A 12,896-nucleotide genomic window follows, 5' to 3' on the forward strand; every position below is an offset into this window, starting at 1 on the left:
TTAGTTGATGCAATAACAGTGATTCGATTCTAATAGAGTAGTTTCTGTTAGCCTTTATGACTATTTGATGGCCTTGTTCGCACCATTATGCTAGTGTGCAGGAAGCCACCCTAGTGCATCTTGTATACAACTTCAGAATCTCAAGTTTTTGACTCGGAAAAATTTAAGTCAGAATAATGCTCGATCATATTTTTGTGATCTTTACAAGGAAAACACTTCTTGTGAGTTACACAATTTGCCTTTATCGCCATGCCGAGAATGTGTGGGTTCAAAGTAGATTTAAATTTTTACACTTCGAGGATTTTTGCGGGCGGATTGTGTGGTGTCATTTTTGTATTCTTTTTTGTGTATCATGCTCGATTAGTTACTCACTTCTCCTTGACTTGTTTATACAGATGATCCCGACATACCTCCGAGTGCAAAATCATCGGTCTTTCTTAAAGAAGCATGTGATTTATAAGGAGGTAATTTTGTTTCCTTGATACATGTAAATCTATAATTTACTCTGCATTTGGTACTTGAAGAGTTGAATTTGTTTGCAAGCTAACACTATTAAAGATCCTTTGGTATTGTCAAAGATTCATCAAATCTATCGAATTGGTTATATAAAGGTGAGAAGGTTTACCTTCATGAATATTTTGACCATGATCAATTTCTTTATGCTTATGTCATGGGTTCTTTCTGATTTGTCAGGATGTTATTTTTGCTAGGAGTATTGGATGAGGTAACTATTGCAAGTCCCAGTGCCATCATTTAAGCAAATAATGCTACTCGTGAGGATCGTAGTTTTTAATGTTGTACATATTAATCTAGGTTGATGTTATCATCATCCTGTGATATCGTATGTTGATACTGAGGTTGTTTGTTGCTAAAAAGATGATACTTCCTTTATTCAAGAATTATTTGCAAGGATGAAATCGCACTCCATATCCGATGAATCAAAGAGGAACTTGGTAACTTTATTTTTCCCTTGTACTTTTTCTTTTTGTTAGCAAACCCTGTAAAGCATTTGTCTTCCTTGTATGTTGCCTTTGCCATGTTTTTTCAAAACTTGCACATGATATGTTATTTGTGTTAGACATTAGCCTTGTTAAATTCAATAAAAGTTTTTGATGCTTTTAATTGGTTCTTTCTTAGCATGCTTAACCTTGGATTTATTAAAGAGACATCTCTTTGCACCTTTTAATTTCTCTTTAACTTTTTCTCTTTCTTCTCTGTTGTTCTTGTGAGGGTTTCTTTTTTATCCACGTGAGCTCATTCATTAGTTCACAAGATTAGGATATTCCTTTCAAGTTGGAAAACATTTGGGAGAATCTAGAATAGTTGTTTGTAATTGGCTTTGATTAGTTTAATTTTTTTTTATTTGGGAGAAGCTTGTTGTTGCTAAATTGCTAATTAATTGTGCCATTTGACTGTGGAGATGATTGACATCAAAGATAAGATCCTTAGCTTTGTTTGGACTTTGGATCTCTTGTTTGACCTTCCTAGAAGGATGCATGAATGATCATTCATTAACCGTGTAAAAAAAGATGATGTATTAATAAAGTAATAAAGATGATTTGCATGATATATAATCTCTAAAAATGATTCTTTCCAATGTGCAATGGTGTTCTTTTTGGATATTCAGAGACTTTCTAATTATTCAAATTCGATTGAAACCCTCTCAACTTTAACCAAACCAGCTGATCATACTTGGGCTAATTCTCGTGTGTTGTTTTTCTTGATGATTTTCGGGACAAATGGGCTAAGAACTTGTACCTTGCATCAATGTGCTATGGTCGCATCTGTATCTTGATATATATTTAATTGGCTAAAACCTTCATGAAGGTCTGACAGTCAGGGTTTCTCCCTGCTGCTTCTCAAGTTATCTAGTACATGGAGCCATGCTTGAAAAATTGGGAATGGAAAGCTAGAGGCAGGCCGTTCTAATCTTATTTGATGCCCTGCTTTGTATATTTTTGGGTCCGCTTTTATGTTGACAAAAATACTTTTTAATTACCATCATATATCTAGTTCGGTGGCCCTGCCAAATTAAAGAACATACTCACCTTATACTAGTTATTTTTTTGCTTTGTTTGTGTTGCCAACTTTTGAAACTCTGATGAATCATGGTTAGCTATATATATATCAGCTCACCTTATACATGAATGTATTGAAAGATTCATATTTTCGATGTATAGGTTAAATAAATTTATTTATTAATAGTAGGAAAATAAATTAAAATTTAATTTAATTAATGAACAAATTTAGAGGTGGTTATAACCACCTCTAAAATATGAATATGTTAAAAAAATAAGTGTTTTAGAGGCGGTCATAACCGCCTCTAAAGCCATTGGTAAGGGTATTGTAAATCATTAGCTATAGAGGTGGTTATAACCGCCTCTAAAGTCATTTGTAAGGGTATGAGAAATCATTAGCTATGGAGGCGGTTATAACCGCCTCTAAAGCCATTGGTAAGGGTATGAGAAATCATTAGCTATAGAGGCGGTTATAACCGCCTCTAAAGTCATTTGTAAGGGTATGAGAAATCATTAGCTATAGAGGCGGTTATAACCGTCTGTACTCTTATTATTAAAACCCACTTCCGTAAATAAAAGTTACCCCAACGGTTGGTACAAACCGGCTCTAAAGTGTAGAGCCGGCTTGATACGAGGCGGTTTAGAGGTGGTTGAAAAAACCAACGCTATAGCTATAGAGGCGGTTTTAACCGCCTCTATAGGGTTTGAAAACCGTCTCAAAAGCCCTCTTTTGGTGTAGTGACACCATACACGGATAAGAGGTTTCTAGATTAAAACTTCCTATAAATAAATATTTATGCATTTATAAAACATATTAACACAAAAAGGCTAAACAAATTTAAAAGTGGTTTATTGCGGAAACTAGTAGGTGAGAGTAATCACTTATGTAATGCTTCCATTGGCAAAGATGGTGGCAACATGTTGCAAGAGCAAGGCCTCATATATAAGAACTAGTTAACTAAAGTCCCTTGTTACGATTGCTTTGATCAGGAAGGCAACACCTTAGGGTCAAATCTGCATGAAAAAACTCAACATTGACAATGAAAATCAACAGATCGGATCAACTCCTAGAGATCAAGAAATTATGCTTTTGGTGCTCAGATCAGCTCGGATCACCTCATGGTGACAGTTCAGAACTTTCGGACATGAATGATCATGAAATTATGCTTTTTGTGCAGTTACAAGTACAAATAACGAAATAACTAATTACTATGTTGGAGACAAACCCTCATTTTCTTTACCAAGTGATATAAACAAATTAAAAACATAAAAAATAAAAATATATTAATGGGACAACCATCATACTTATTTACTTTATTCTTCACCGCTCCCATCTAAATGCATAAAGTTATTTTAGTTTAAGTATTTGCTCTAGTATCATGTAAAATAAATTCAAATTTATATTAAAAACCTAAATCAATGAATTTATTAGAAAACTCATAAAATTTATTATTATTATTATTATTATTATTATTATTATTATTATTATTATTATTATTTACAATGTGAATAACGCACCACATACACTTATATCAGTTACGGTTCAACCTCGCATTGGGAGGTAGTTGAATCCTTAAACTTCTATATGAAAATCAAATGCTTTAACCACTAAGCATGCAATTGCGACAGTGGCAAATCATAAAGAATTTTACTAATACAATTTTTTTCTAATAACATTCAAATTTTTTTATTGGATTATTAAAACTAACAATGTAAAAGGAAAAACCGTTTTCCGGCCATTAATTCAAATATCTAAACATTTGAGTGAGGTAACTCATGCTGTCAACTATGTTATGCTACAACCAATGGTCTCTTGGCTAATCGGTACATGGTCCTTTGCACAAGGTATTCTTTTCAAGGAGGACCCAAGATTAAACTCCAAAACCAACATAAGGTGAGGACATATATGTATTTAGGTATTAACTTCTCTTAAATAGTCGGTGCATATCACCTATCTATAAAGAAAAAAAAATGTTATATGGCCACAACACGGGACTGTCACACCCCATCCCGTGAGACCGACAAGCTATAATTGCCGTGACAACCCAAATGAGGGACACTCATGCCACTCATCTCTCGGGCCAGCACAAGCCTAACAAATACCTGGAATGAAGAACACTGAACAAAATATCAAAGTTAAAAATATACAAAAGTTAAGAACACAAAAATACACAGGGGAAGCAATAGTACAAAAACCTGATAATAGAATTCAATGAAACATACTCGTTACAAATACAACATTGTTTCCAAGAAACTAGACAAGCATAAAAACCGTGCATAAAGAGTGATGAATACACTAGAGATCCATGTCCTTATACAGTGCAACATGTTCAAGAACAAACATACATAAGACAAGAATGAAGAAAGATATCTAGAAGAATGCTCAGCATACCGCCCCGCTGTAATGGCACTAGATGCTAAAGCTTGGAAGGGAGAGAGAGGGTGAGTAACTAGAGTCATTTAGTGAATGTGTTAGCAAAATTCTAATAGAATATACAAAGTAATCAATAAAATCAACAAAGCCAAGCTTTTGCAATAATACATATAGACTAGAACATTATAGCATATAACAGTTTACATAAGTATATGGAAGCCATAGATAAAACAAAAGAATCATTTTTGTTTAAATGATGACTTTAATATTCATAACTCATGAATGAAAAAATACGCATTTTAAAAACAATAAAATATGGTACTCATCATCAAAATAATTTACTTCCTAAAGAGTATACAAATAATTGCGTCTGAAATGTTTGCTTTACATAAAGACATAGTTTTTTTTAAATACGAAGTTTGCATCTTGAGCAAATGATTAATGGTCTAGAAATCTCTCTAAACTCTAGCCATGGCCGTGGCTAAGTTCAGAGCTAACAAGGTACTCATGCTCTTGACATTGTCCCATTATTCCAACGTGTTGTGATTCCAACTTCGCAAGAATATCCAATCAGGGTTTTACACTCGCACCTAAACTGGACAATAAGTTAGCTGTCTTCAATGCCACCTCAACAGGCTGGCCATGAAGAATGCCTACTACAGCTAGGCATCACCATCCAAACCATCCCGCAGGTGCGTGATGAGTGCATTTCATATAGAAATTTTACATACCTCATTTATGCATTTAGCTTGTTTTTTAGCATTCATTTAATGTATTTTGATGCTACTTTAGGTATTTGTGTGTATTTGTGCATGTTAACTGGTCTTGGGGCAAAAGAACAAGATTTAGAGTGAATTCAATGCGAAAAGAGGACAGCTAAATTTCATCTAGAGAAGCACAACCTCAGATCTTAGGACTTAGAGAATTCATTAGAAGAAGAGAAGTATTGTAGGAGAAGAATGGGCAAAGAACCAAGAGCAAGGCCGTGCTTATGGAAGCACGGCTCAAGCACTGGCGTGCTTGTCAGTTCTGCAGATTATAGATTCACCAGTATTTTAGTGACATTTGGTTTGAACAACACTGGAACATTTATAATCCTCAAAGATTCCTTCCTTTTGATGATATTTAGCAAGCAAGCGTCGGTATCCTAGTAATTTTTGTAGCTTTTTTACACAAACGTTGGCATATTTATCATACTTTGGCCGCGTTTATGTTATGAAACGCTAGGATTGTTTTGTGCGTATTTTTCTTGGTATATTAGTTGCGTCTTTGGATGTGAACACTTCTAACTTCTGAGGTATTCACACTTCTCCCTTTAACAGCATTTTAAGAAAAAATGCTAGCATGATGATACTTTAGCGGCGACCATTGATATGAATACCATGTATTATCCAGTAAATTTCTGGTGCACGGTCGTGAAATTTTTTTGCTCACTTTTTTCTCTGTATATATTATTATTTTAATAATTTCAAATAATATCTAAAAATTTAGGCCGGCATTTGCTAGAATGTTACTTTTTATCCCTCTGTTTTCCCCTTCTTCTGTTTGTCTTCCTTTTCTTTATTTCGAAACCTGGTCTCTTTTCATGGAGCAAATCTATTACCGCTCTTTCATTGTGTTTTCCAGTAAATCGGTCTCTTTTGTTTCATCGTGTTTTCCAGGTTAAGGCTCATCCATTAGGGATTTAGCAGGTTGTTCTTTAATAGAATCTCAATATGAATTTCTATCTTAATTTATTAATTTTTTGTAATTTTTTATTTGCGGGAGTATATATGCAAAACAAAATATTTTTTGGTTTTCATTAGATAAGAGGAATAGAGATGAGGGTTTCGGTGGTGGATGACTCTAAATCGTTGGTAACATTATTCTCATGAAAGTAGCAATACTATTTTGGGTTTTTTTTTTATTTGTGATCTATGAGAGAAAGAAATATCAGTTCTTTATCTCTTTGGTTGAGAATGTATATTTCAAGAGCAAAAAAAGGGTGAATTTTGTGTAGAATGTGTATTTTTTGTTGTGCCTCTTAATTTGAATTTTTTTAATGAGTGTGGGTATGAATGTTAGTTTTCATTGTACCTTTGTACTGGGAGTGTTTAGAATTCATGTTCTTGTTTATTTGATTGAGAAACTTAGGGTTTCAAGTATAATTTTAGAAAATGAGTACCTTTGCTATATTGGTAAATAGAAAATTACAAGTAAAACAAAACTTTATATTACAACCGAGGCCTGTGTCTCACATAGTTTCCTTAAAGCATATTCTCCAATCTCAGGTGCTTGGGTTTGAACTGCCGTCTGCTTCCCAAGATACAACGGATTCAGTTACAAGGTAGCAACACTTTACAACTTCGGCGAATTGAATTATGTGAGCTCTATCACACACAACTTAGGATTTCTATGAGAGAGTAGGTGAAAAGAAGGAATTAAAGTGTGTGTCTTTCTCCTCTAGAATTGTCTTTTTATTGTATTGTATTTTTGTATCTTGTATATCTAAAGTTGAAGATTGAAATCCTTTATATAGCCTTGGAGACTAACCCTTGGAATTCCAAAATTAATTCTATAATTCAAAAGATTTGAGTTCTTTTAAATTCTATGAAGTGGGAAAACTCTTCAAATTCTAACTTAGTTCGATAATTCTTAAAGTTTGAAACTTTTTAAATTCTATGAAGTTGAAAAACTCTTCAAATTCCAAAACCATTGGAATTCTTCAACCTTTCAAATCAAATTCAAAATTAATTTTCCAACAATCCCCCACATGAATGGAAATTTACAAAACAAGAAATGAACAACAAAAGGTTTTGATCTAGTGATAGAGCACCTTGGTTGAAACCTACTAAGGATAGGTAGGTGTTAACCTTTTGAATCTTCCCTTGAGAAAGTATACTTAATATACCAACTGCCCAATATATGTAGTTGTCCTTGAACTATTCTGTCCTTATGGTAAATAACAATACACTTCTCACCGGAATCTTCAGAACATAATTTAGTTCTCAGTGTTGTGTTCATTTTGAGCCAGAACATCTTCCTGGTTTTGTGAAAGTTTCTAAAGAATTAAAGCCCAACATCATTCTCCTTTGAAGTGGCCCAACTTCTCTCTCACGTAGGTGGTTTCTTTTGAGAGTATCCCATATTACTCACATTGGAATACCAATGCATAAGAATCATTAAAAGTATATTTTAACCTTTATCTTACTGGTATCACTGTTTCATCATAGGGATGGACAAGGGCAAACCCTATAGTGATATGCACTAGTCTTTACAATTAAGTTGTCCCATTGAACCTTTATCCTCGAATCTCCAGCCAACAAGGTTGGGTTCCCACCGTATTGACTTGTAACACAACCTTTGCGTGTGTACCATAAGTATACGGGTTGTCAAAATAATAAAAGTGCCCTAGTGAGTGGGTAGTCGTATCCATAGGGAATAGTGATCAGAAACATAATAATTACTATTTAACTATGGTGAAGATGAATCAATAGTGGTGCAAACAATATCAGTGTGAAAAGAAAAGAAATAAAGAAAACAAGAAAGAGAGACACAATTAAATGAGAGGAAAGGCAATTGACAACGTCGCTTGCGTATGTCCCGCAAGTGCACGGGTTTGTCGAAGTAATAAAATTGCAGATGAGTGGGGTATCGTATCCACAGGGAGGAGGGAATAAAAACACTTAAATTGTTTCTTAACTAAGTGAAAGATGAATAGTGATATGTGTGACAAGATGTGAAATAACAAAAGTAAAATCAAGAAAGAGACCACAAGTAAAGGAGAAGGTAAGGCAATCGATATAAATGGGGTACCCCGATATTGTTCCGCCTAGGACAATCGTTTCAAGTGCAAGAACCCTCTATTATACTTTCTAACCAATGCAATAATGAGGCATGGAGATCCTTAAATACATGGTCCCAAATCTAAGGTCAACCATGCCTAACTCTGCACATGTCCCGGAGGAGAAATTGAATAACCTCTCAACCTCGCACTCGTATAGAATTGCAATGACTTCTAGGGATTCCATGTGATAAATCCTCTTCCGAGATGTAGACCTAACCCTTTGGTACAGGTGGAAGGTCCTTATCTACAATTAAGCAGTAGGTGTTAAAATCACTTTAACTCTTCACTCTATTGCACCCGTAACTAAACCCCAGCGAAAGGTCATCCTTTAGCCCATTCACTCTATTATGACCGTAAAGAACTTGAGGTAGTGGAGGTAGAATAAATCATACCGGAGGGGAAAGGGGACGCTCCGCTACCTCTCGACTCACCCTCTCAACCCTCTCCAATCTATCTTTGTCTACCTCTCGTGGTGTATCACTCACTCACAAAGGTTACCAATAAGAACTCTAAATCCTAGCGTCACTCTAAGGGAGTAATCATACAATCAAGCATCCAAGATTGGAACTCAAATAAAACATCAATTAATTGAAAGCATAATAAGAGGTTCAATGAAGTGAATACATCCTAGGGTTCGCAAATAACCAAGTACCAACTAGGGGGTTTAGCTCTCCATGGAGCTAATTACAATAAATGAAATCAAATGTAAAAGCAAAGAATCTATAGAAAACCCCGTCGATAGTCGTGGCGATGGTCTTGTGGAGAGTCCTCTACCTGTCCAAGGGTCCTTTTGTCCGGCCTCGGATATACCTCACCGGATCGGTGCCGATGAAAGCTCTCCCACTAACCTTCTTCCAAACGGAGCACGATGTCAGAGCCGTAGAACCTCTCCAAATCCCTAGGCAATGCCTCTCCAAACCCTAGCCACCGCCATCTCTCAAATTGGGGAAAAGATGGAGAAAAGAATTCTGAAATCGGGGCTGAAATAGGCCTTAAATAGGGCTGGAATCGGGAATTCACACGCCTATGTGGGCGCCCCTGTGGATTCTCTGTTTTCATCCTTCTTTGTCCGGCTATGAACAGTTCCTGCTACAGTGTTTCCGAACCCGACTTATGTCTTTACGTTTGAACCTTCTCAAGATTAATGAAACAAAATCATCCTAGGGTTTTATAAGTCCAAGCACCCACTATGGGTTTACCTCATAATGGAGCAAGATATAATCAATAAAGAAATCAAAAGTAAAACATGCAATCCATAAATAAAACCCCCTTATAGTTTGTATTGATGGTCTTGTGGATTAGCCTCGTCTTCTCCAAAGGTTTCCTCGTCAAGCGTAGGGCATACCTCGCCGGATCGATGCCGATGAAAGCTCCCCTAATAACTATCTTCTGAAGAAATGCGGTGTTGAAGGCTATAGAACAACTCCAAAAACCTTGCCGAAGTCTTTCCAAACCATAGCCGTGAGCTCCTCCAAAGATGAGAAAAAGTTGGGCAAATGATTGGGAAAAGATTCTTTAAAATGTCTGAAATCGTGACTTAAATAGTGGTGGAATCGGGCATCCACATGTGTGTGTAAATCTCCAGAAAACTAATTTTCTGCATTCTATGAACAGTAACTACTGCATTGATTTTGTTATAGTGATTTTCTACAGTAGACTGCTACAGTACTCCGGCAAAATACTCCTGAATCCACACTTTTCATCGAGGCCACATGAACGGGATCACATCCATGAGGTAGATCGCATTGCGTCTTCAATAAACATCACATTAATAAAGTTCTTACTAGTGTTATAAAAGTCGGAACATGCAAATGTGACTGCCTTTGTGCCCCTACGAACCATATATTTGTTTGAGCATGATAAAGGTTAGTACACAATCACGTGTCTTTGAGCACAACTCGTGTCTTCGCATTTGTTCACTTCAAGATTTCATCAACAAAGTGCATCCACAATTGATAAGTGCATGTGTACTAAGAATATAAAGTATTATTTTCTTACGATAAGCATTACTTTTATCAAATTCTAGCGCTAATACATGTGCTTTTGTGTACTTTCGTGTATGAAGGGTTGTGAAGCCAAATATGAAAGAAAGAAGCCAAAGTGGATTGCGATTGTATTTTATTGATGAAGTCTTGGAGTGAACAAATGTGAAAACACAAGTTACGATTGAAGATACATGAATGTGTACCAACCTCCATGTGCTCAAGTGATTACAATGGTTTGGAGGGGTATAAAGGTAGTCACATTTGCTTATCTTGACTTCTGCAATGATAGCAAGATCTTCACCAAAGAGATCTTTTATGTTGCCTCGATGAAAAGTGTGGATTCGGGAGTATTTTAGCGGAGTATTATAGAAGGTTACAGAACCAAATCACTATAGTAATTTACTGTAGTAATTACTATTCGTAGTCCACAGAAAAGCAGATTTCCAGAAATCCACACGGGCGTGTAGAAATTCCACACACCCGTATGGATACCCGATTCTAGCCCTTTATAAAGTCGCGACTTGTACCTATTTGGGGATCCATCTTTCATCTTTTTTTCCATCTTTTCTCCATCTTTAGAGAGGCTTGCAGCTAAGGTTTAGACAGGCTTTGACAAGGCTTTTGAAGTGGTTCTATGGCTTCGACACCGTGTTTCTCTTGGAAGATAGTTATTGGTGGGGAGCTTTCGTCGGCACCGGTCCGGCGAGGTGTACCCTAGGCTTGACAAGGGGACCTTTGGAGAGAACGATGCTACTCCACAAGACCATCGACACGAATACCGAGGGGTTTTCCTATGAATTACATGTTTTTACTTTCGATTTCATTATTGATTGTATGTTGCCCCATGGAGAGCTAAACTTCCTAGTAGGTACTTGGATTTGTGAACCCTAGGATGTATTTGTTTCATTAACCTTTTATTATGTTTTCCTTAATTGATGTCTTTAATTGAGTTCCAATCTTGAATGCTTGTTGAATGATTTCTCCCTTAGAGTGGATTGATAGTCCATCTTGATAATCCTTGTGAGTAAGTGACACACCATGAGGGTTAGACAAAGCAAGATTAGAGAGGATAGAGAGGGTGAGTCGAGAGGTAGCTGAGCGTCCCCTTTCTCCTCCGGTGTGATTTATCCTACCTCAATGTTCCAATAGTTCTTTGCGGTCATAATAGAGAAAAGGGTTAAGGGATGAACTCCGCTGGGGCTTAGTTACGCGAGCAACTGAGTAAAGCGTTAAAGTAACTTTAACACCCTGGGCTTAATTATAACTAGGTGTCTTTCGCCTAGACTAAAGGGTTAGATCTATATATAGGAATAGGGTTTATCACTTGGAACCCCTAGAGCTTCTTGCAACTTTACACAGTGTGAGGTGTTGAGACTGGTTGATTTCTCCGCTAGGACATAGTGTAGAGTTAGTCACGGTTGACCTTAGGTTTGGGACCGTGTATTTAAGGATGTCCATGACTCATTAAGCATTAGTTAGGAAGCATAACAGTTGGTTTTGCACTTGAAGCAATAATCCTAGGAGGAACAATATCCGAGTACCCCACTTTTATCGATTGTCTTTCCTCTCATTCTATTATGCCTCTCTTTCTTATTTTCTTTAGTTTGTTTGCATCGATATTTATCCACATTATCATTGTTTCATCTCCACTTAGTTAAGTAGCAATCTTGGTGTTTCTATTCCTTATTCCATGTGGATACAATACACCACTCACTTGGGATTTATTAGTTCGACAAACTAGTGCACTTGTGTGTCACACGCAAGGGGTGTGTCAATGATCTACTTTTGGCTCCTTTCCTCCACTATTATCTCCATAACCATGTATGCACAAAAGAACATAAATACTCATGTATAAGTGATTAAATCTTAGAGAAGTAATGCTCAATGTAAGAAAAGAATACTTCATATTACTAATACACAAGTACTTATTAAACTCCCCACACTTAAGCTTTTGCTTGTCCTCAGGTAAAAAATAACACATTAAAGCATAGGAGAAAGAAAAATTGAAAGTTCTTGGCCTTAGGTTCACCAAAAACATACAAGGGAAACATTCTACAAGAAGGAAAATTTTCAATACCAAATACAAAAAATCAATGCTCTAGCTAAAAACTTGAATAAAAAAGGACAACAAGCCGATATCGTGTAAGTGTGTGTAAACTCACTCAAGTCAACCCAACGTATACTTCTCAAAGCTCTAAGTTAGAAGGACTTATTTATGTACAAAAAGAAAAGAGAAGGTAGTAGCTTCACACATCATCTAAGGTAGCTCTTTCCTAAGCGGCCACAAAGGTGACTTTTACACTTTTCGAGGTGGTAGCTCTTTCTACTGGGGTGGTAGCTTTCACTCATCTTAAGAGATAGCTCTTTCGCTCATTAGGGTATAACTAGTATCCGACTTATGAGAGTAGCTCATACTTCATAGGTGATAGCTCTTTCCACCCCCAATGCACAAACAAAACAACATAATTTTTTTTAAGGAAATTAAAACAAGAAACAACTAAACTAGTCCCTTAAACATCGAACTTGAGTTTCCACAAGGTTTAATGAGTGAGTAGTGCAAAAAGTGTCAATCGGGCAAAAATTCCTAAAAATTCAAGTACAAACTAGAGCATGAAAACATTCTTTCAAACAGAAACTAGAGCATGAGAACATTCAATGTTAAAAATTCTCCTAAACATAAGAATACAACCATT

At 36.1% G+C, this 12,896-nt stretch overlaps 1 long non-coding RNA gene across 1 annotated transcript; it reads left to right on the forward strand.

The window, feature by feature from the left end:
* Nucleotides 1-415: 415 nt before the first annotated feature.
* Nucleotides 416-772, forward strand: LOC120256299. The gene is made up of 3 exons (XR_005535261.1): nt 416-464; nt 544-611; nt 711-772. It is a non-coding gene; the product is annotated as an uncharacterized LOC120256299 (long non-coding RNA).
* The last annotated feature ends 12,124 nt before the right edge of the window (nt 773-12,896 follow it).

The sequence above is a fragment of the Dioscorea cayenensis genome, unplaced genomic scaffold (genome assembly GCF_009730915.1).
Source record: "Dioscorea cayenensis subsp. rotundata cultivar TDr96_F1 unplaced genomic scaffold, TDr96_F1_v2_PseudoChromosome.rev07_lg8_w22 25.fasta BLBR01001388.1, whole genome shotgun sequence".
In the NCBI taxonomy this organism is placed as follows: Eukaryota; Viridiplantae; Streptophyta; class Magnoliopsida; order Dioscoreales; family Dioscoreaceae; genus Dioscorea; species Dioscorea cayenensis.